The 23693-nt window shown below is 38.5% G+C and overlaps 1 protein-coding gene and 1 long non-coding RNA gene across 10 annotated transcripts in view; both read left to right on the forward strand.

The window, feature by feature from the left end:
- Positions 1 to 21386, forward strand: part of LOC139178608 (uncharacterized) — a 41659-nt gene extending 20273 nt beyond the window's left edge. The window contains exon 2 of the long non-coding RNA XR_011562997.1: positions 1 to 21386. This exon is cut by the window's left edge and continues 18612 nt beyond it. This is a non-coding gene — a long non-coding RNA (uncharacterized lncRNA).
- Positions 1 to 23693, forward strand: part of FHIT (fragile histidine triad diadenosine triphosphatase) — a 1527031-nt gene that overhangs the window by 929296 nt on the left and 574042 nt on the right. The gene's annotated exons all lie outside the window — the stretch shown is intronic.

Here is a 23693-nt window from a genome sequence, read left to right on the forward strand (position 1 = left end):
GAATATTCATGTTGTAGAAGTAATAAAAAGAAAAAAAAATTCTTCTTCTTTGCGAACCATCTCACCCCCAAATTCAAACAGAGTGAATGCCTTAGAGACTCACAGATAGGACTTTCACCAATTTAGACGTGAAAGGTGGCAGCTAGCAGAATCACATATCAACATCTGGATCCTTCTCAAATGGTGCAGGCTGAGAAATAGGAAAGGAAAAGGAAAAGCACATTTTAAAATGAAATGTATTTTGGCATTTTATCATAGACTAGAGTGAAAGATTTTATTTTTCCTCATTCTTTAACTGTTTTTGATAGAGACATGTATCGTCCACTTAGCTGCTTAATTAAGTTACAAATACTGAGTACTGATGAAAATTTCAAATCTTGCTTCTAATTTTCAGTTGCCAGATTAAGCAAATAAGAATACAGGAGTCCAGGTAAATTTGAATTTCAAATAAATTCATCTTTTTTGTTAGATTTTAGAGTATTTTAATATCTGTTTCTTCAGTGAAGATGTTGTGAAATTACTAGGATTAACAGTTGTAAAAGAATAGAGCAAAGGAAAGATGGAAAATGCAAAATTGGTTCTTGGTAAATTTTAGTTAAATTTGTTTAGTATAAGTATATCCCACATGATACATGGCACATATTTACTTTTAAGTCTTATTTGTCTGAAAATTCAGTTGCTCATTCTATGTTTCATCTGAGGACTCTATTCTAGTTTATGACAATAAAAGATCAGTGTTTTTTGCAAGCATGTAAAGTTTTTTTTCTGTCAAATGACAGTAAAAATTCCAAGACCATTGGGGATATTGCACACGTTGATACCGGTAAAGCTCATGGAAAAATTCCTAGCATCTAGTAAGTGGAAGCATAAGCTTTTGTTCTCAAATGATCATTTGTTCCAATGTTAGACATCTTTCCTATTGGAAGCCTGTTGTTACAGATATGTAAAATTGTGGAAAGAATCTCCCTGATGTCATTGACAACAAGTATAGTTCATTTACCAAATACAAGTGGCCCTGTGACTGAAACAAATGAAAGTTCAAAATGTTAGCTTGCTTACAGGCATTGAAAAGAGCCACAGTGGTGGCAACTTTTCCTTTGGCTTTTATAGAAGCACATTGTATTTATTATCATGAGATGTCAAGTTTGCTTTGGAACATATGTGTCCTTAAGAAAAGAGCAGAGAAAGGATAAAGGAGCCAGGTATGAGCCAAAGTGCTAGTCACAGTTGGTAATAATCACAATGAAGATCAGCAATGTGAACACAAGAATTCTTATTACACTAGATGGAAATTCACAGTGGGGTTGGTAGATGTTTTAAATGAAAGATCAGGCAGTGTTCCTGAATATTCACTTGTGACCCATAAGAAACACCTGCTCCTGCTCTAGGAGTCAGTGTAGAAGTTACAGCAGGCTGGGCTATAATGCAGTCACAAAATCTCTGTGTCTTAACCAACCATCATTTATGTCTCATCCTTGCACGTTCCATCTTGGTTGCAGGGGTCTCTCCAGGGCTGCTCTTCTCCAAGGAGCACCTCATCAGTTTAGTCTACTCCTGTCTCGTGGAGTCTTTGAGACTTCAAGGTTTACCACAGTTGTAGAGAAGAGACATGGACAGGTGCATGTGGACAGTTAAGTGGAACATGTTAACACTGATCACAGCCTGTGGCCCCAAACTGGTCATGTGACCCTGTCCAGCTGCAAAGGGGGTTCTGAAACATACATAGCCTTCCACGTGTCAAGCAATGGACTTTCTGAGAGAGGACCCAGAGCAATTAGCACTAGCTCGCCACATTGACAGAATGTAGCTGATGGAATGGATTTTGCGATTTCTTTCCACAAAGCCCAGAGGCAACTTTAACATCCCTCTTCACTGTGCGGCACGCAGTAGTTGGCAATCAAAGCTGGCAAGAGAGCCGAAACCTGTTAGCCATTGCTGCCCTGCTCCCAGAAGCCAAAGAAAACATCTATTGCGGTAGGAATTTGAACGTCATGCACAGTGGTCAGAGTTTTAGAAATCAGTAAAATAGATTATTCGGACAGTCTTTATCACAGGCTTACTGATTTGAATTTACCATCATTCCAGGCTCTGTGTGATTCGGGAAAAGGTAGTTTCCGGGTATCCCAATTATCAATCTTGATGGTAATATTTAAAATAAAAGGTATCTCCAATTGGCCTGAAATTTAAGTCCTTCCTAGCTTTATTCCCATGCAACCCAAGTATTAGGAGTTTTTCATAACTGTGAGGAAAAGGGGAGAAACTTATTAACAAAGCTTGCAATAAAGGTTGAAAATTGTTTTTGTTTTATCCCAGTGTAAAATTGATGGTATTAAAGCTTTTTCCAGCTCTAGGCAATCTTGCCTGTGTTACCTTAAAGTACTGCTTGAGGAGAAATTCAGATCGCATTTGAGCCTGGCCATTTCAGTTCAGTCTTCAGTTAGGTGGAAGTTTTCTGGTGACTGACACTTTCTCCCAATTAACTGTGATGAAGGGGCAGAGCCTGAGAATGTTCTCAGGTCAGGAGTATGAGTTATATGTCAGTGAGGTCTGATTCCTGGAAGACTGGAGAATAGTCAAGACATCTTTGAATTGGGGAATTACATTTCAAGTTTTTTTTTTTTCCCCCCATACAGTTTGGTTGTTCATACCAGTCTTAATCAGCAATATTTATTGCCAGTGTTTTCTTTGAATAGGTGTTCAGTTCAAGGCAGAGTGCTAGACACTGTGATGAACATTAAGTTGTAGTTCAGTTCAGTCACTCAGTTGTGTCCAACTCTTTGCGACCCCATGAACCGCAGCACGCCAGCCCTCCCTGTCCATCGCCAACTCCCGGAATCCACCCAAACCCATGTCCATCAAGTCGGTGATGCCATCCAACCATCTCATCCTCTGTTGTCCCCTTCTCCTCTTGCCTTCAATCTTTCCCAGCATCAGGGTCTTTTCCAATGAATCAGCTCTTTGCATCAGATGGCCAAAGTATTGGAGTTTCAGCTTCAACATCAGTCCTTCCAATGAACACCCAGGACTGATCTCCTTTAGGATGGACTGGTTGGATCTCCTTGCAGAGGAATTTTCTATAAATAGAAACTGAGACATTGGGGAATGTGAAAGATATGGTAAAATACATAATCAACTGGTTAGCCATGTTTTTTGTGATTAAAAAGTCAGAGGAGCTAAGGCTAGTCAGAGGAGCAATAGCTCAGGGTGAAGGAGAAAAAAAACAAGGGGCTTGCTGTAGGGGAAAAAAAAAAAAACACCAAACATTTCATTGATTAGATATGCCAGGAGGAGAGAGGGGATGTAGTGGACCCCACACTGAAGCCTTAGACACTTAATCAGAACCTGCTTTTTTGCCTCTTTCAGTAAAAACCAAGCTTTCTTTCAACTCTTAGTGATTAAAAAAAAGGAAAAAAAAAAAAACAAACAGCATCCTTTAATTCCCACCGTATACTGATTCAAAGTGGCCTTCAGTTCATTTCTAATTGGAACCTCCTGATATTTCTTTTAAAATTCAGTTTAAAATAGATGCAAAAAATATTAGTCTGACAATGAATCATAACCACTTTAAATACATGTAGTCAGAAGTCAGTGTGTTTATCTCCTGAGAGTAAACTGCTTTTTTTTTTTTCTTTTATAAACTGGTAAGAGTTGTATTTAGCATTTAATGTTTTTAAAACCACAGAGGTAATATACAAGATCATTTTCATTGTTTGAAATTCAGGTGCTACAGAAAAATAGAGTAATCTGCACCCCCATCCACTCCCCTTCTTGCCCTCAGTCTTTCTCCTCTATCAAGAGGCTCAACAGTTAGGTGTGCCAGTGTTCACTGCAGTGCTGTTGACAATAGCCAAGACATGGAAGCAACCTAAATATCTATCAACAGAGAAATGGATAAAGAAGATGTGGTACATATATACAATAGAGTATAACTCAGCCATTAAAAGGAACATTAAGGTCATTTCTAGAGATGTGGATGGACCTAGAGTCTGTCACATGGAGTGAAGTTAAGTTAGAAAGAGAAGAACAAATGTCACCCATTAATGCATATATGTGGAATCTAGAAAAATGGTGCAGATGAACCTACTTGCAGGGCAGAAATAGAGAGGCAGACACAGAGAATTGACATGTGGACATGGCAGGGTGGGGACGAATCAGGAAATTAGGATTGACATGGACTGCCATGTGCAAAATAGGCAGCAAGTGGGCATCTGCTGTACAGCACAGGGAGCTCAGTTTGGTGCCGTCTGATGGGTAGGATGGGAGGTGGTGGGAGGGAGGACCACAATGGAGGCGGGGATATATGTATACAAGCTGACTCACTTTGTTGTAAAGCAGAGACTAATTCAACTTTTAAAAGCAATTACACTCCAATAAAAAAAGAAAAAAATTTAAAATAGCTAGAAAAACAAAGTTAGATGTGAATTTTGCGTGTGTGTGTGTTTGTGTTTTGCTCAAACCTAATGACTAAAAATCATCAGGAGTGTACTTGAATTTCAAGATAGGTTTGGAGCAAGAGTGAACACGCATCAGAGCTGTGGGATGTCTCAAAGGGAAGAATTAGAGAAAGGGTAATAGAAGATTTAGGGGGCTAGAATTATTCATGTGACGTTCTTAGTAGATATTTGTCAGAATATGTCAAGTAGGCAGTTTCTGGAACAGTTTTTGAGTCTATGAGAAAAATGCATGACTTTGAATGAACTAATGATGAGGATTTTAAGCTTAGTCTGTAATTATGCTTTGGTTAGGTACAGCTTCTTTGTCTCATGAGTCATAGAACAGATTTGCAATATACCGTTGTTATTTCCATTCTCAAGTGATACATAAGACTCTCCTGATGCAGTAATACTAGCTCTACTGTAAATTTCCAATTCTTCTTCTTGTTCTTGTGAAGCAATGCTAATGCCATATGTCACAGAGTTACTTTTCCATTTTAAAACACCAGTGTTAGTTTTATCTTGTTGATCATAAAACTATCAAAGAGTTAGAATAATTTTTAGATCAGATTTCTGTTTTAGAATAAATCACTTAAAGGAAAACCATGTCACTGTTGTGAATGAATGAACAGATGAGATTGTTGACAGTGGGGAGGCCTGCGTCAGATCCAGGAATCTAAGGTACCCTAGAGAATCTAGGATATTTTGAGGAGACCTGATTTGTGTACTGGAAAGGTGGATACTGTTTAGAAAAGAGCTTGAAATCAGGGAAACCAGTACCATGTCCTTAATAAGAGATGTTCAAGACAATGGGGGCTGGATTTGGGGCCAATGGAGTGAAGTGGACAGATTTGTCTGCTGCCCAGAAGTACAACCTAGATGTGATTGGGCAGGTGAATGAGTAAAGGAAATGTATGTCTACATCGTGGGGATTATTCAGCACTCAGAAGAATGAACTATTAAGCTACACAAAAACTTGCATGTATCACCTGAGAGTTATGCTGAGTGAAGAAGGCCAGTTTCTAAAGGTTACATGTTGTATGATTCCATATATTCACATACAGTATTATTAAAATGATAGAAGTAGAGAAATGGAGAACAGATGAGTGGTTGCAAGTGTTTAGTGATGGGCGGGGAACTGCAGTGGAAGGGAAATGGCTTTGGTCACAAAAGGCAATATGAGGGATCTTCGAGAATGGGAATGTTCTGTCTTTCGAGAAAAACATACAAAATGAATGATTTAACTGAGGCTGCAGGTTTATTTTTGTGATTGTTATTTTAGACACAGCATGTGATTATAGTCATTGCTTCTGCACTTATGCCAATTGGTGTTTAGAAATTAAAAGTGTGATGTAATGAAACTAGTTCATTATTCTGGTCCAACTTCTATTGCTAACTAAGTTGTGACCTTGGTCATGTTCTTCAAATTTACTGGAACTTAGGCTCCTCTTGAGGGTTTTGGAATAATTACTGTCAGAGGTCCCTTCCAGCTGTAGAATTTGATGGTTTCATGTTTGAATGCATCAATTGCATTTCAGCATCTCAAAAGTACACTCAGACATGCAACAGTGAGTCTGTTATGTTATTTATTTTATTTCATCAAGAATGTTTTTGCATGGGTTATTTTAATGTGTGGAACTTAATTAGCATTTCTTTCCATCATCCCAAAGGTCAAGATCCCCCAATTCCCCTCTTGCAGTTAGAGTTCTCTAAGTACAGCAGATCCCCTCTTGTGTCTCTGAAGAGTGCTGGGCTGCTCGTGGAAGGGTGTTGGAAAGGACTCAGAGTGAATGTTGGTTGGAGAGGAATTGCTGGTTTCAGGGTAGACCGTATTACTTAGATTGCATTTTAGAATGCAGTTCTCAGTGGTTTTACCTTCTAAAAAATGTCGTGGCAGTATCTTGGCGTAGTTAATATTTTAAACTGTTATTGTTTGTTTAGATTTTGGTTTTTGTCACAAGGTGATGGATCTTAGCTCCAGATAGATCTTCATTCTTATCAAAGTGTTGATGTGATTTTAAAACATGTTTTTTGACCTTTTCAGTACATTTTGTGAACCCTTAACTTGCCCAAGACTCTTCATGTGAATTGAGTTAGTCCAGAAAGCACTGTTAATTTTCCCTAAATCCTTGGAAGGGAACAGACTGAGAATTGCACCTTCTCAGGATGGTTTTCACGGCATTAAACATGGCACTATTTTCAAAGCCAACTAGCAGGTATATTAGTCTTTTCTCTTATGCCCTACAATACTGGGAAGGAGGCATGTAGTGAGTTGACTTTAAGATCTATACTTGACCTCTTTCTCAGTTGACAGACATTTATTAAGCATTTTCTGCTGTTATAGAAGGTTGATAAAGTATATGTGTTCTTCATTTCTATGGAGAACAGTGACTTTGAAGTTAAAGACTAGGATCTTCACATTTTTCTTAGTTAACACCAGTGTGCTGTCTCCTTAACTTTTGTAGTTTATAAATTCTGTGGTATTTGACTTGAGCTTTTTAGTAAAAGTGCAAATTAGAAATAAATAAATTATCATTATGGGCATAGAAACCCCCAATAGAATTTGCAAAGTAAAAATATCTCTTTCCACTATTACAGTTAATGACCCAATATTGTATTTAGACTGATATTTTCACATAGAAATGTAATCTTGGGAAAGAAAGAATAGCTATAAACCAAGGTGTACATTATAGTGTATTTGAACATCATTTCTACATTGCTTATGTTTTCAAAGGCATTTTTATACTTTGAAAGCACTGGGTTTAATGTATTATATATATTGGCATCAGGGGAACCAAAATGAAATATCAGTTTGATTTAGGGTTGCTATGGAGAATATTTTAATGTTTCAATTCAGTAGTTTATAATATATTTATGCATGCTTATATACATATACTTCAGCACAGTTTTAGTTTGGTGAATGTTTTTTAATCGACTATCAAGATTTAATAATATCCATTTGAAACAAAGCCAATAAGCAAGAAAAAATACACATTTCAATATCACTTTATGACTTTGTAAGAGAAAACATTTTAAAAGAATTGCACACTTTTTCTGCATAGAAAGCTTTCTGATCTTTTGGATATGCCTACTCATATTATTAAGTATTCATCCTTTGATTTCCCGCCTTCATTAGTATTTATAATTGCTTGGGTGTGGAGTATCTTGGCCAGCAATTTAATTACATCTAACTTTGAAGTCACAGATAGAATGATTTTGCTCTAGTGGCACCATTTTGTCCCAGGTATGATATTCCCTTATCCTGTCTCCTAACATTTTCTTAAAGCATGATATCCTATAAAGGTTTCGTTTAACAATATTTAAAATAAAAGAGGTCAAGAGCTGTGAACAGCAGCTAACAACCAAGTTAGGATGCAACCACCAGATTTTCTCAGGATCCTCAACTTTTATTCCTGATGGGGAAGGACACTTCCCCTTTTGATGATCTTTGTGCCTCAGTGCAGTTCAGTTCAGTCGCTCAGTTGTGTCCAACTCTTGGCAACCCCATGAATCTCAGCACACCAGGCCTCCCTGTCCATCACCAACTCCCAGAGTTCACGCAAACTCATGGGGGTTTCCAGGCAAGAGTACTGGAGTGGGGTGCCATTGCCTTCTCCGATTAAATCCCTTACACTATCCTATATAAAATTCTTTTTCACCCATTGACTTAAAAGTCCTTATTTGTTTCCTTTAGCTTCTTGTGGCTCCTCAGGTTCCTGTGCTTGTGACACCTTAGCTCTACTCTTTGCATTCCTGCCACTTCTCTGTATCTAAATCTGTCCCTCCTTTCTCTTATAAAAACACCAATCCTTGGATTTAAGGCCCACCCTAAATCTTGGATGATTTCATTTTGATAAGCTTAATTATTACATCTGCAAAGATTCTAGGATCAAGTCAAAGCTAACTCCAAGTCAGGAAGTGTAGGTTGGGGCCCCTTGATTTTCTCAGGTTCTTCAGGCATTTATACTTGTCTCCATTCCTCCACTTCTGTGCAGCCCCTTGGACCAGACTGCCAAGACTCAGGAGTTTTTGGTGAAGGAGTCTATCCTACGTATATATCCACCTCTTCTCCTCACCCTTGTATTTACTTTGCCTTCCCCTCTCTTCTGTTGTTTTAAAGCCTTGTATGTTTCAGTCACACTCTAGGGAAAGGTGTTTTAACTTCCAAACGGGCAACCCACAATCCAATATTTGAAACAGAATTCATTTGGAAAGGGGCTTTCCTGATGGCTCAGTTGGTAAAGAATCCGCCTGCAATGCAGGAGACCCTGCCTTGATTGCTGGGTTGGGAAGATCCCATGGAGAAGGGATAGGCTACCCACTGCAGTATTCTTGGTCTTCCCTTGTGGCTCAGCTGGTAAAGAATCCGCCTGCAATGTGGGAGATCTGGGTTCGCTCCCTGGGTTGGGAAGATTCCCTGAAAAAGGGAAAGACTACTCACTCCAGTATCCTGGCCTGGAGGATTCCAGGGACTGTATAGTCCATGGGGTCGCAAAGAGTCAGACACAACTGAGTGACTTTCACTTTCAGTTTCATTTGGAGAGAGAATATAATGCAGTGAATGAAGCACTGTCTTTGGAGTTAGGAAGAGCTTGTTTCTTTTTCCATTCTAGATCTTCCCTTGCTACCTGTGAGATTCGAATGAGTTACTTACCATCTCTAAAATTGCTGTCTGTACCTTGTGGTGAGAACTGGAGATAATCTACTTCCAAGCTCACTCACGGGGTGGTTGGCAGGGTTCAGTTCTTCTAGGGTTGTTCGTCTGTTGGTCTCAGTTCCTTGCCACGTGGGGCTCTCCACAGGGCACCTTGCTTCTTCTAATGCAGCAAGTGAGAAGATCCAGGGAAAGAAAGTGCAAAAGATGGGAGTTTCCATAAACTAATCTCACAGTAAGCATTCCAATACTTGTGCCAATCCACTTTTTGAAAAGAAGTCACTAGACTCAGTATATAATCAGAAAGAGAGAATATTACACAAGAATGTGAATCCTGAGGGTGGGATCATTAGGAGTCATTTTAGAAGCTTTTAAGTGTAGTACCCTTCCCTCAAAGCCATTTAAGTATTTTTCTGTGGAGTATCATCTAGTATTTCTAGCTTGAGGTATGTACAGACTTTTGTCTCCTGTTGTGTCTTCTGAGCACAGAAGGACCAAATGTCAAATTGGAATACTGAAGCATAAGAGAGTTAGAGCTGGTTTGGGAAGCCCCAGAGAGTCAGGAACAGTATCGTGATAAGAACGTAAATCAGCTGATATCCTGGTGGGTCACTATCTCCTGAATTATTTTGTTGCGTGATTACACATGAACTACAGAGCTTCAGAAAGAAACCATTAGAGTAGGCCAGGAGGGAACACTATGAGCAGTCATTTAGACTGTGCCACTGCAGGGAGAATTGCTAAATGGCAGTTCTTTGAAACCACTTTACCAAGCTATAGTTTGTATATCTGCCGTAACCGCTCCTTGTAATAAGTCATCGCAGCTTATACTCTCGTTCCTTGTTCTAAACACCCGGTTCTGAAACAACCATTTCAGGACGATATTCTTGGGAGAACACTGAACATCATTTCTAGGCATTTCCAATTCTACATAATTAGAATAGAAAGACTTTCAAGTCGGCTTCAGGTTTTAGCTTGTTATATAAATAAGTTCACAGGAATCTCAAATGCTTTACAGAAATCTGACAGCAACTATAAAAGGCTTTTGAACATTTTTGTTGCCAAAGTCCCAGGGATTGCTGGAATCTTAAATAGCCCATTTTAAGCTCCAATTCAGAAGCTTTTTGTCATGTTTAATAATGTGGTGAATAATTCCTTTTCTGTTAGTCGTTTCCTCTTTTATAATCCACAAGGATCTTTGAGCCACAGAATGGATATTTTCTGGAGCTATAAATTAGAGGTCCTTTCAGTCCCAAACTTAAAATGGCCTTTTAATGTACCACTTCTGTAAATCCATTTATCTGGGTCTAAAGATTCATTAAAATCCATTTAAATGAAAGCATTATAGAGTTATATGTCCAATTCAAAGGGTGATCATTTTGAAATGAGAATGCCATGGAAGACATTAGAAATTCGTGTGCTGTAGGAAATTTAGTAGGAGCAAAATTATTTTACTTGTAGAGAATATTAAATATTATAACTACATTTTTTACTTTCTCCCCCCCCTTTTTTTTTAAAGTTTAGCATGGCTAGAAGTTTAGTCCAGTGACCCCCATTAAACAGTGTTCATGAGATTTGAGAACTTGAATTGGGGAAAAAAAATGTATCTTCATTCACATTTAATTCTAACTGGAATTTAATATTTCTTTTACATAGGGTTCAGGATGGGGAACACATGTATACCCTTGGCGGATTCATTTTGATATTTGGCAAAACTAATACAATTATGTAAAGTTTAAAAATAAAATTTAAAAAAAATATGAATGTAGGCATAAGACCGTAGTAATATTGGTAGAACTTGTGACTTTGTCACCAGTGGTAAAAACAATATTGTTTCATCGTATTATGGCTATTGCAGATGTCTCCAGATATAATTTGCCTTATCATCCCTTTGAAAACACAGTAATCATTAGACTTGCTATTGGGTTTCATTGTTTGGAGTCTTATGAATAACAAAGAAATTATGCCACAAATGTGCTATATCACAAGTATGTTTTGAAATATGCTGATAGTTATATTTCAGTATAGTTTATGTTCTCTGTACTTCTTTATTTAAAAAATATAATTCTTAGAAGCAGTGTATAGGCTTCATCAAGTGGCCATCCGGTATGCGCGCGCACACACACACACCCACACACACACACACACATTGTGCTAGACACTAGAAGGAATGAAGAGTAAAGAAACCTGAGATTCAATGAGCAAGTGCTGGATAATAGGCATTTTTAACTTTTACTTTTATGTTGGAGTATAGGTGATTAATAATGTTATGTTAGTTTCAGGTGTTCAGCAAAGTGGTTACATATATATATATATACATTTACAAATTATTTCCCCATTTAGGTTGTTGCATAATTAGATAATAAGCACTTTGAATAGATGGCATCCTTTAATCTTTCCACCAGCCCTGTGAGGTACCTGTATTATCTCTGTCTTCTTACAGGTGTTGAATCAGACTTAGTTGGCATAACCAGCCTCCCAGATGCCCTCCAGTGATCCTCAGCTCATTGTGTTCACCCTCTGGTGAAGTCCCCTCCTGAGCAGGGTCAGGTTGATCTCTTTGACCAGTAGAACACAGTGGCAACAACAGTGTGTGGTTTATGAGGCCAGGTCACAAAAGACTACTCACTTTGGGGGAAGCTGGTTTAGTCACTAAGCCTTGTCTGACTCTTGCAACCCCATGGACTGTAGCCTGCTAGGCTCCTCTGTCCATGGGATTCTCCAGGCAAGAATATTGGAGTGGGTTGCCATGTCTTTCTCCAGGGGATCTTCTTGACCCAGGGATCGAACCCGGGTCTCCTGCATTGTAGGCAGATTCTTTATCAACTGAGCCACCAGGGAAACCCCAAGCTTGGGGGAAGCTAGTCACCTTATTCTTGAAAACACTTAAGCAGTTTTACAAAGAGGTCTACCAGGCAAGGAATGAGGTCTCCTTCTAGCAGCCATGACCAGCTTCTTAGCCTTGTAAGTGAGCTATCTTTTAAGTGGATCTTCCAGCCTTAGTTGAGCCTACAGATGATTCAAGTCCTGGTAGACATTTTGACTCCTACCTCCCTAAAGACACTGAGCTAAGCTACTTACAAAATTCCTGACCCACAGAAACTGTGCAAGACTATAATCCTTTATGGTTGTTTTAGGTTCTTAGGTTTGGGAAATAATTTGTTAAATGGCTATAGATAACTGACACGGAGGGCTTATGGAACTTTCCTAAGGTCAGGTAACTCATAAATAACTGAGGCCGGATGGCCATGCAACTGTTGTTGATGGAGTATCTGTTTTCCCTATGTTAGCAGGACAGTAGTGTTCAGAGATAGTCAGGTGCCCTGTGTCCCTTCTCCTCCTCTTCCTGTCACATACCACAGGTACACAGGAATTGACAGTTGATGAAGTGTGGATCGTCGGTATCCTCACTTAATTCCCTTAAATTGTTAAAGAAAATCAAGCAATGTAATTTTAAAAAGTAACACATATTAAGCAATTAATATGTATTCTCTATGGAGTTCTAAGTATTGAAATAAATCCCAATAATAATCATGTGTGTTATATTTTTACCAACCTAAAGTGACAAGGAAATAAATAAAATTCACTTGATCCCCACAGTCACCTTGTTAGGAATGAAGAGAGGTGACTTGTCCCATTTTCTGGATAACTTGACTGAGTTTAATATTAACGGGACTTGCTAAAGCAGCATAGTTTTTCTGTGTTAGAGTCAAAAGTAGAACCTGCTCTTGTTGATTTGAGCTAATCTATCCTGCAGATATAAAAGTATTAAAAGATAAAAGGAGAGTCACCAGGCTAATTTGTACAGCATTTATTTGAAGTAGTGCCTTCTCTACTGCTATAGATATAAAAAGATTTGAGTCGTTAAAATTTTTTGGAAGACCTTGAGTAAAGACCATCTTACATTTAATTTATATTCCCAAACTGGGGAAAGCTGTGTGTGTTGGATGGTGAATTGAGCTCTAGATTATCCCTTGACCTTTTGATGACATCAAAATGAAAGAAAACTAAATGATACATCTGCAGCGTTCTAAGCCTGTTGATATAAAAGCATAATTTAAATAACCAAACACTGATTTTCCTGTTGCTCTTCTGTCTCATTTTTAAATAACATTTTTATTATTGTTTCTGTAGTAGATTAGCCTGCTAGTTAGAAGGAGGACTTAAACCAAAATACATTTAAACTTGTAAATATCAGTTTATTTGAGAGAAAAATTGGGCACTGTGAGAATATAGTAAATCACTTAGCTGATATGCATTAATATTGAAAATGTCCGTTATAAGTACTTCTTTTAAAAATTCAATTCCACTCAATGAAATCTGCATCCTATCAAGGGAGTTAGAAAAGAGAAAGATACATAAAAATAATGTCCCAAATATTTTTATTCGACAGAAAATTGCTCATAATTCATGTCATTCATAAAGTTAAATTCCCTAATTTATTCAAAGCTTCTAGAAGTCATTATGAAAATGATCAGTAATCAGACAGAAAAATAGCCAAAGAATATTGTGGCTTAGTATGTTTTCCAAAAGTGGCCACAGCTATATTTCTAGTTCTTCTCTCTATGCCTAACTGAGATGTAAGGTCTGTTTCTCTTTTTCTTGCAGCTTGGTGGGACTCTGTGACTGCCTATTACCTAGCTGGTGCCCGATCCCACTCCCTTGCTCGTTCCCCTCTCTATTTCTCTCCGTCTTTCTCACTTTCCCCTCTCTCCTGAACCCTCTTCTACTCCCTCCTCATTCTTCTTCCCTCCATCTCCCTCCCACCTCTTAGTCTGCTGTCCCTTGGAATCCAACCACCTTGCTGTGAGGGGACCCTAACCATGTGGAGAGGCTAGCCATGAGGTATGAACCTTCTAGCCAACAACCCCAGCCAAGGTCTCAGCTGGAAGCCAACATCAAATAAGTGACATGCAAAGTCCTCTTAAGAGGACTTTTCATTGGTTAAGTCAGGCTCAGCCAAGATAATCTCCCCCAAATTAAACCCAGCTGACTAGATACTTTAATTGCATATGCAAAAATCCCTTTCCAGCAACATCTAGATTAGTGTTTGATTGAATAACTGGGGATTATAGTTCAGTGTAGCTATATCAGCATATTAAAAAGCCATCACAGGGACAGTGAGGATGTCATAAATTAAAAGTATTGCATTATGTATACCTCTCTCATTTTGTACTGTGACTCAAAGATATGCTTCTAGAAAGGGTGAAATGACAGACCCCAGGAAGAATAATTCATAAACCTTTTTTTGGCATTGTTGATGATACCTAACTACAGTTGACTTACCTCTCAAAATACTGGCAAAAGCAAAATGGAGTTTGTTCTAGTTGTTGCATTTGATACTCCACGTCTAAAATTATATTTTCAGTGGAAGCTCTTAAATTGAGGCTTTTGCCTTGTCAATAAATAATGCTGTTACCTGCTGTCAGTTTTCCTCCAGCTTGACTGTCACAAGGCAATTCATTTAAGCCTTGGTTTGTGTAGATTCATGAGAGAGGTGTTGGCTTATTTTTAAAAAAAATGTTACACAGGCGCTTGATGAAGGACAAAGTATTATTTTCAGAGAGTTAAAAATATGACTCTAGTACACATAAAAACACATATGTAACACATTTTATTAAGTCTTCAATAAGGAAACCAATGTAGTCCAGAGCATTTTGAGGAACTGGGCACCTGGGTAGTTATAAACAATTTAACAAAAGAGTGGGGTAAGCATGACACACAGAGAGAATACTACAATAGGACTGCTAGGTTAGATACAAGACTGGTTAATATCCTACAGGGCAGTAATAGTTTCTGTAGGAGACAAAAATTTAACAAGTAACAAGTTGACTTGTTACTTCACAGTAGCTGTACAATAATCAAAAAGTACTTAAAATCAGATACAGGTCTATTCTCCTAGACAGTGAAATAAATGCTACCTTAGTATCATACTGAAAGGACATGCCACATATCACTACCACTACTACGCTTGTCTCACTTCCAAGTTTATGATCATTTTTCTTAACAAGTGACGTAATACTTTTTGTGTTAGAATAACTGGCACAAGAGGTTCTTACAAAAGTCCCTGTGTTATTATCCTAGAAATACTAAGATAACAAAAGAATCCCACATGAATCTTTGAGTTCTTTCTTCAAAGTATTGTGAAAATATGGGGGTAACTTAGCAAAGAAGGTAAGAAAAATAAGTTATACAAATGTAGTAACCCATTTAAGTATCCATCAGTACCATATTTTTTTATCACATGGTTTTACTCTCTAATCAGTGAAAAGTATTAGTCGCTCAGTTGTTTCTGACACCTTTGCGACCCCATGGACTGTAGCCCTCCAGGTTTCTCTGTCCATGGAGTTCTCCAGGCAAGAATAGTGGATTGGGTTGCCATTTCCTTCTCCAGGGATCTTCCTAGCCCAGGGACTAAACTGGGGTCTCCTGCATTATAGGTGGATTCTTTACCATCTAAGCCACCAGGGAAGCTCTAAACCATGAAAACAGGTGATAAAACTAACAAAATTATGATTACTTTGTAGATGAATTGCCTTATAAATACTATCAAGTGGAATAGATTTCAGAATTAACTCAGGAGAGAAATTTGAAATTAGACCTTATCTTTAATAATCTCAGTTCTGCTGCTGTCACATATTCTTGGAGCTGTATTCAGTAAGATGATTCTGGTTTCATTAACATTTTGTCTAATCTCCACCTGAATATCTATTTCTCATTTGTCTTTGCATGTACCATTCACCAATGTCACACATTGAACTGCAAAGATTCTTAAATGTAATTGACACACATTTTGAAGAAGTAAGTGTTTCGTTATGAAGGATATTTTTAGGTTTATGGTAAATTTATTCTAATTTCTAGTTTCTTCTTTAGACAAATAGTGTAATATAGACTGTTCTTCTTTATTCTTATTGAATATTTTCTACTAAATCTACCCTTTTACGATTCTGAAATGCCAGCTTCAGTTTTTTTATTAATTCATACTGACCCTGTGCAGAGCTGTCTATCTCAGCTTAACGGCTATTTATAATATATGGATGGCATTCCCCTGCCATTAATGTTTAATGAATTGGCTCCTGATCCAATAGAGTCTAATAAAGGTAATCACTAGAACACATTGTCTTTCTGCAGTGCCCTAGAAACTTTTTTAATGTTCCCTATTGTATACCTTTGGCCCATGGTTTCCTCTTTTGCCTTTTCCTGTGTACTTTCTTTCAACCTCTTTTTCATTGTTTAGTCCAAATATGTACATTTTCACACTTAGATTTTTTATCCAGGTGAGAACGACTGTCTTCTGTGTGGAAACTTTAATAAGTATCAGCCTACATGATTGTTAGAGAGAAAGAAAATCTTCCTAAATATTGGAAGGATATAGACTTACTAATGTGCATATTAATAAATATTTGAAAAACATCAATGATTCTCCTTACTGGCCATACCTGTAACTGAATGTTTGTTTTGCATACTCTGAGTATGAGGCAGCTGTTAAAAACAAAAGTTGGATTTTGGAATTAGGTAGTGGTAATGGGCACGTGACTTTGTAAATACAGTAAAAGCCTTTGAATTTTATACTTTAAAAGGGTTTTAAGGTATGTGAATTTTGTACAGATACTCATATATACACACATATACGTGTATCGATTTTTTATATGTATCTCAATTAAAAATATTTGGACTGCATAAATTGCAGGAGCAGAGCTGAGCATTTCCTGAAATGACAAATACACATGCACGTGTGTAGGCACACACATTTAGGTGTTATTCACTGTCATACATAAATTCTTTCCACGTCTCTAGTGAGGGGAATTTGGACTTGCTTATGCAATCCATCCAATGTAAAACTTCATTACGGAAGAACCTAACCCCGGGACGTGTTTACACCAGTGAGCATCTCCTGCAGTCTTTTTTCACTGAGAATGACTTGACCCTGAGGGAATTTGGCTCTGCCCTCCGTTACCTCTAAAACAGCCGGCCAGCTTCCCTCTATTCTTTCAAATTCAAGTCCTGTTTTTGGAACTAAACCGATTTCAAACTGACTGTTGTGTCCACCTTGAAGCACGGTATAACTGAAGCCGTGGACGGAAATTTCACAGCCTTAAAACTCTTCCTAGCTGCTTGCAACCAGAGAAGGCAATGGCACCCCACTCCGTACTCTTGACTAGAAAATCCCATGGATGGAGGAGCCTGGTGGGCTGCAGTCCATGGGGTCGCTACGAGTTAGACACGACTAAGCGACTTCACTTTCACTTTTCACTTTCACACAATGGAGAAGGAAATGGCAATCCACTCCAGTGTTCTTGCCTGGAGAATCCCAGGGACAGGGAAGCCTGGTGGGCTGCTGTCTATGGGGTCGCACAGAGTCGGACACGACTGAAGCAACTTAGCAGCAGCAGCAGCAGCAGCAGCAGCAGCTGCTTGCAACAGAGTTTCCTGGATCCCACTCCCAAAGAGCATCCCCAGTGACTTCTTTTAGGTGTGCTTTCTTTAAAAAAATAATAGACTTTATTGTTTAGAACAGTTTTATGCTCACAGAAAAGTTGAACATGTAGTACAGTTTCTTAACCCCTACCACCACCCTCTGTGCATAAGCAGGTTCTCTTATTAATATCCTGGTGTGGTGCTTCTCTTATAATTAATGAAACACTATTGACACGTGATTATTATCTATGATCTGTAGGTTGCAATAAAGTTGACGTTTTGCGTAAGTGTACAGTTCTGTGACTTTTAACAAATGTATTTTTTTTTGTATATCTGACCAACACAGTATCATACAGAACAGTGACACCAACCTAAAAATTCTCTGTACTTCATCCCTTTCTCCTTTCCTCTGAAGCTCTGGTAACCTCTGGTCTTTTTAATTGTCTCTGTAGTTTTGTCTCTTTCAGACAGTCATATAGTTGGAATCATACTATGTAGACTTTTCAGACTGACTTCTTTCACTTCAGAATGTACATTTAAGATTCCTTCATGCCTTTCCAAGAATTGGTAGTTCATTTCTTATATATTATAGCAGAACATTCCAATTGTATGGATGCGCCAAAGTTTGTTTATACATTCACCTATAGAAGGACATCTTGATTGCTTCCAGTTTTGAGAAATTATGGATGAAGTTGATATAGACATTCCTGAGTAGATTTAGTGCAGATGTAAGTTTTCATCTCAATTGGGTAAATGTGTAGGAGTGTGATTACTGCATGCTGTGGTAAGACTATATAAGGCTTATGAGAAACTGCCTGTCTTCCAAAGTTTCTGTCCCACTTTACATTCCCACCAGCAATAAATGTGTGTTCCTTTTGCTGTGCTTCCATGCTAGTATTTGGTTGTGTCAGGGTTTTTGATCTTAGTCCTTCTAATAGTTGTCCAGTGATAGCTCATTGTTTTAACTTGTAGTTCCCTCATCATATGTGATGTGAAGCATCTTATCCTATGCATATGTGCCACTTAACATGCACTCATCTCACACGCTAGTAAAGTAATGCTCAAAATTCTCCAAGCCAGGCTTCAGCAATATGTGAACCATGAACTTCCTGATGTTCAAGCTGGTTTTAGAAAAGGCAGAGGAACCAGAGATCAAATTGCCAACATCCGCTGGATCATGGAAAAAGCAAGAGAGTTCCAGAAAAACATATATTTCTGCTTTATTGACAATGCCAAAGCCTTTGACTGTGTGGATCACAATAAACTGTGGAAAATTCTGAAGGAGATGGGAATACAAGACCACCTGACCTGCCTCTTGAGAAATTTGTATGCAGGTCAGGAAGCAACAGTTAGAACTGGACATGGAACAACAGACTGGTTCCAGATAGGAAAAGGAGTTCGTCAAGGCTGTATATTGTCACCCTGTTTATTTAACTTATATGCAGAGTACATCATGAGAAACGCTGGACTGGAAGAAACACAAGCTGGAATCAGGATTGCCGGGAGAAATATCAATAACCTCAAATATGCAGATGACACCACCCTTATGGCAGAAAGTGAAGAGGAACTGAAAAGCCTCTTGATGAAAGTGAAAGTGGAGAGTGAAAAAGTTGGCTTAAAGCTCAACATTCAGAAAACGAAGATCATGGCAACCGGTCCCATCACTTCATGAGAAATAGATGGGGAAACAATGGAAACAGAGTCAGACTTTATTTTTAGGGGCTCCAAAATCACTGCAGATGGTGACTGCAGCCATGAAATTAAAAGACGCTTACTCCTTGGAAGGAAAGTTATGATCAACCTAGATAGCATATTCAAAAGCAGAGACATTATTTTGCCAACAAAGTTTCGTCTAGTCAAGGCTATGGTTTTTCCTGTGGTCATGTATGGATGTGAGAGTTGGACTGTGAAGAAGGCTTAGTGCCGAAGAATTGATGCTTTTGAACTGTGGTGTTGGAGAAGACTCTTGAGAGTCCCTTGGACTGCAAGGACATCCAACCAGTCCATTCTGAAGGAGATCAGCCCTGGAATTTCTTTGGAGGGAATGATGCTAAAGCTGAAACTCCAGTACTTTGGCTACCTCATGCGAAGAGTTGACTCATTGGAAAAGACTCTGATGCTGGGAGGGATTGGGGGCAGGAGGAGAAGGGGACAACAGAGGATGAGATGGCTGGATGGCATCACTGACTCGAAGGACGTGAGTCTGAGTGAACTCCGGGAGTTGGTGATGGACAGGGAGGCCTGGCGTGCTGTGATTCATGGGGTCGCAAAGAGTCGGACACGACTGAGCGACTGATCTGATCTGATGTCTTCTTTGGTGAAGTGTCTCATTAGGTAATTTCCCCTCTTTTTAAATTGAGTTCTTTCTTACTGTTGAGTTTTAGGAGTTGTTTATATATTTTAGAAGCAAGTCCTTAATCAAATATGTGTTTTACACATATTTTCTACCAGTCTGTGGCTTGTCTTTTCATTCCCTTTTAAGTGATTTGTAGACGTATTTAATTTTAATAAAGTCCCACTATGAGTTTTTCCTTTGTATCATTCATTTTTAAAATTTTATTTTTAATTGGAGGATAGGTGCTTTACAATATTGTGTTGGTTTCTGCCATATATCAGCATGACTCAACCATAGGCATACATACGTCTCCTCCTCCTTGAATCTCCCTCCCACCTCCCTCCCCACCCCACCCCTCTAGGCAGTCACAGAGCACTGGGTTTGAGCTCCTTGAGTCATACAGTGGATTTCCACTGACCATCTATTTTGCATGTAGTGATGTGTATATTTCAATGCTACTCTCTCTGTCATCCCACTCGCTCCTTCCTGCACTGTGTCTGCTCTCTGTGTCCGTGTCTCCACTGCTTCCCTGCAGATAGGTTCATCAGTGCTCTTTAGATTCCATATACATGTGTTAATATGCAGTATTTGTTTTTCTCTTTCTGACTTACTTCACTCTGTATAATAGGCTTTAGGTTCATCCACCTCATTAGAGCTGACTCAAATGCGTTTCTTTTTATGGTTAAGGAATATTCTATTGTATATATGTACTTCAACTTGTTTATCCATTCATCAATTGATGGACATCTAGATTGCTACCATGTCTGAGCGATTGTAAACAGTGCTGTGATGAACACTGGGACACGTGTGTTTTTCAGTTATGGTTTCCTCAGGGTATATGCCCAGTAGTGGGATTGTTGGGTCATATAGTAGGTTTATTCCTAGATTTTTAAAGGAATCTCCATACTATTCTCCATAGTAGATGTATCTATTTACATTCCCACCCTCAATGCAAGATAGTTCCTTTTTCTCCACACCCCCTCTAGCATTTATTTGTATATTTTTTGATGATAGGCATTCTGACTAATGTGATATCTCATTGTAGTTTTGATTTGCATGTCTCTAATAATGAGCAATGTTAAGCATCTTTTCATGAGTTTATTAGCCATCTGTATGGAAGGATGATCTTTATTTAAGTGAGTGCCCTTCTTTGGGACTGGAATAAAAACTGACCCTTTTCAGTCCTGTGGCCACTGCTGATTTTTCCAAATTTGCTGACATACTGAGTGCAGCACTTTAATGGCATCATCTTTAAGGAGTTTAAATAGCTCACCTGAAATTCCATCACCTCCACTAGCTTTGTTGGTAATTGTCACCATAAGTGAACTTAAATTCTTAAAGTGTAGCCATCAGGAGGATTTAAGTAAAAGGCAAAATCTTTACCTTCTTAAATGAAAGAAAACAAAGTTTCCCTTTGTTGATACTCTCATTTTTTCTTATAATTAGATGAATGTGTGGAAATGCGTTTTGTTATTCTAGCATAATTCTATTTGGGGATGCAAATTAAAACAGAATTTTTTTCCCAAAGCAAAGTTATAGGCCTTTTTAATAAAACATTTTTACAGCCTATTAAAGTTGCAGTGATCCATTCTAAATTTGCAGACATGAGTGTTTTCACTCAAGTCTTCAATGCTATTGCTGGGCTGGGCCTCACCTACTTACTGGGCACTCAGGCCTGGCATGTGCACACTTCTTTCTAATAGCTCTCTGAAAGACTTGTCTTCGGTGGACCTGAGTGGACTCAGTCCTTAACTCATTCCGGGGGACTCTAATTCTCTTCTCTTTATTTTAATAGATTTATGCTCTACTCAAATTAGTTGAAATATCTGGACTATAGCTTTAATTTTGGAATCATTTGTTTTCATTACTGTTATTTTTATGGATGTGTAGGAGAACAAAATTTGCCACCCCCAAAATATCTCTGGCATATGTATTAGTAGGAGCTGAAAACACCAAGGCCTAGAGACTCAGGAAAAACCTTTGATCTTTCCTCTAACTGCCTAAAGAAATGTAGGTAGAGGGCCTGTTTCCAGAAAAGAGCTATCGCCAGAGAGATCCGCAGAGTATGGTCTAGGCATGGAGGGGAAATTCCACAGGACCTAGAGATCAGAGTCCACTCTGTCCCACTCTCTCCGCATGGCCCAGAAAACATTTGTTTGCAATACTTGTAAACAAAATTTGTTAGCAAATTTGTTTAAAAAATGTGCTTTTCCATCTACATGTGAATTGCCTTCCTCCCCTCTGAAATCCCAAACCATTATCCCCAACATCCTCTTTTGTCTTTAGCTGAAGACGTTATTTAAGGTAAAGGTTTGGGCCACTTGGTGAGTTATTCAGTTCTCCTGGATCTCTCCTATATATATTCTTGTTATTAAAATTTCATTGATTTTCTCTTGTTAATCTGTCTCATGTCAATTTAATTCTTAAACCAAGCAAGAATAATCTAGAAGGAAAAAAGAAAATTTCCTACTCCCTGATAGATACATTTTTATTATAGATACATCTTCAGTTCAGTTCAGTTGAGTTCAGTCGCTCAGTCGTGTCCGACTCTTTGCAACCCCATGAATCGCACATCTTAGTTTCCATAAAATTCATTCATTGTAAACATGGCTTATTACTCACTCATAGTGCTAAGTCGCTCATTCGTGTCTGACTCTCTGTGATCCCATGGACTGCAGGCTGCCAGGCTCCTCTGTCCATTTTCCAGGCAAGAATACAGGGGTGGGTTGCCATTTCCTTCTCCAGGGGATCTTCCCAACCCAGGGATTAAACCTGAGTCTCTTACATCTCCTGCATTGGCAGGCAGATCCTTTATTGCTGAGCCATCAGGGAAGCCCAGAGAATGACTACTAGTCTCAAATCTAGAAAGTGAAGTATAACATTTAAATGATGGTTTCCCAGGTGGTGCTGTGGTAAAAAATCCGCCTGCCAATGCAGGAGATGCAGGCTTGTAGGTTCGATCCCTGGGTCAGGAAATCCCCTGAAGAAGGAAATGGCAATCCACTCCAGGATTCTTGTCTGGAGAATCTCTTGGATAGAGGAGCCTGGAGGGCTACAGTCCATAGGGTTGTAAAGGGTCGGACATGACTGAAGCAACTTAGCACCCACTCACATAATAAATGCTAAATTTATTTCACTCATCCCAAATATAAGATACATTTGGGGGCAATAGTCAGGTAAAGATTTTTTGGTCCATTCCTTCCTCAAATATGCTTTGAGTGACTGATATGTACATGACAGTGTATATTCTGAGTGCTAGGGATCTGGAGCTGGGGACTTAGTGATGAACAAGACGGAACCAATGCCTTCCCTCGGCGACCTTATGACCTAGTAAGGGAGAAGGGTGATAAAGCATCAATGAGATTGAAACTAGTATCAGAGCTCTAGTAAGTGGTGTGAAAAAAGAGTGATCTGGTGTTATAGAAAGGTATAGCTACATTAATGGATCTAGATAGAGAAGACAGACTTGCAGGAACCCCCCAAGAAGAAAAAAGTAGTACTTAAGGGCCAGTCAGTACTCCCAAAATGTAATCTGTCATAGTGTGTGCTGTAAATTGTTGTCTTAAAATGTTAATTATTTTAACGAAGGTTATATAAATATTCCTTGATAGTTAAGCTCTGTAGAAATGAAATGCTTCTATTAATATTTAATATCTCTGTGTTTTAGAACATTACTCTTTTTGTGATTTTAAACATTTGGGAAGGCCTTTTAACATGTTCTTCCTCAAGATGGGCACACTCACCTGCCAACAGAAATAGTGCTTTCAGGTTAAATAAACAAACCTAGAACTTAGGAGGTATTGTTATGTTAATTGCTACCTATACATGGTTATTTACTGTAACTTTGTTTATT

Source organism: Bos indicus, chromosome 22 (genome assembly GCF_029378745.1).
Source record: "Bos indicus isolate NIAB-ARS_2022 breed Sahiwal x Tharparkar chromosome 22, NIAB-ARS_B.indTharparkar_mat_pri_1.0, whole genome shotgun sequence".
Classification (NCBI taxonomy): Eukaryota; Metazoa; Chordata; class Mammalia; order Artiodactyla; family Bovidae; genus Bos; species Bos indicus.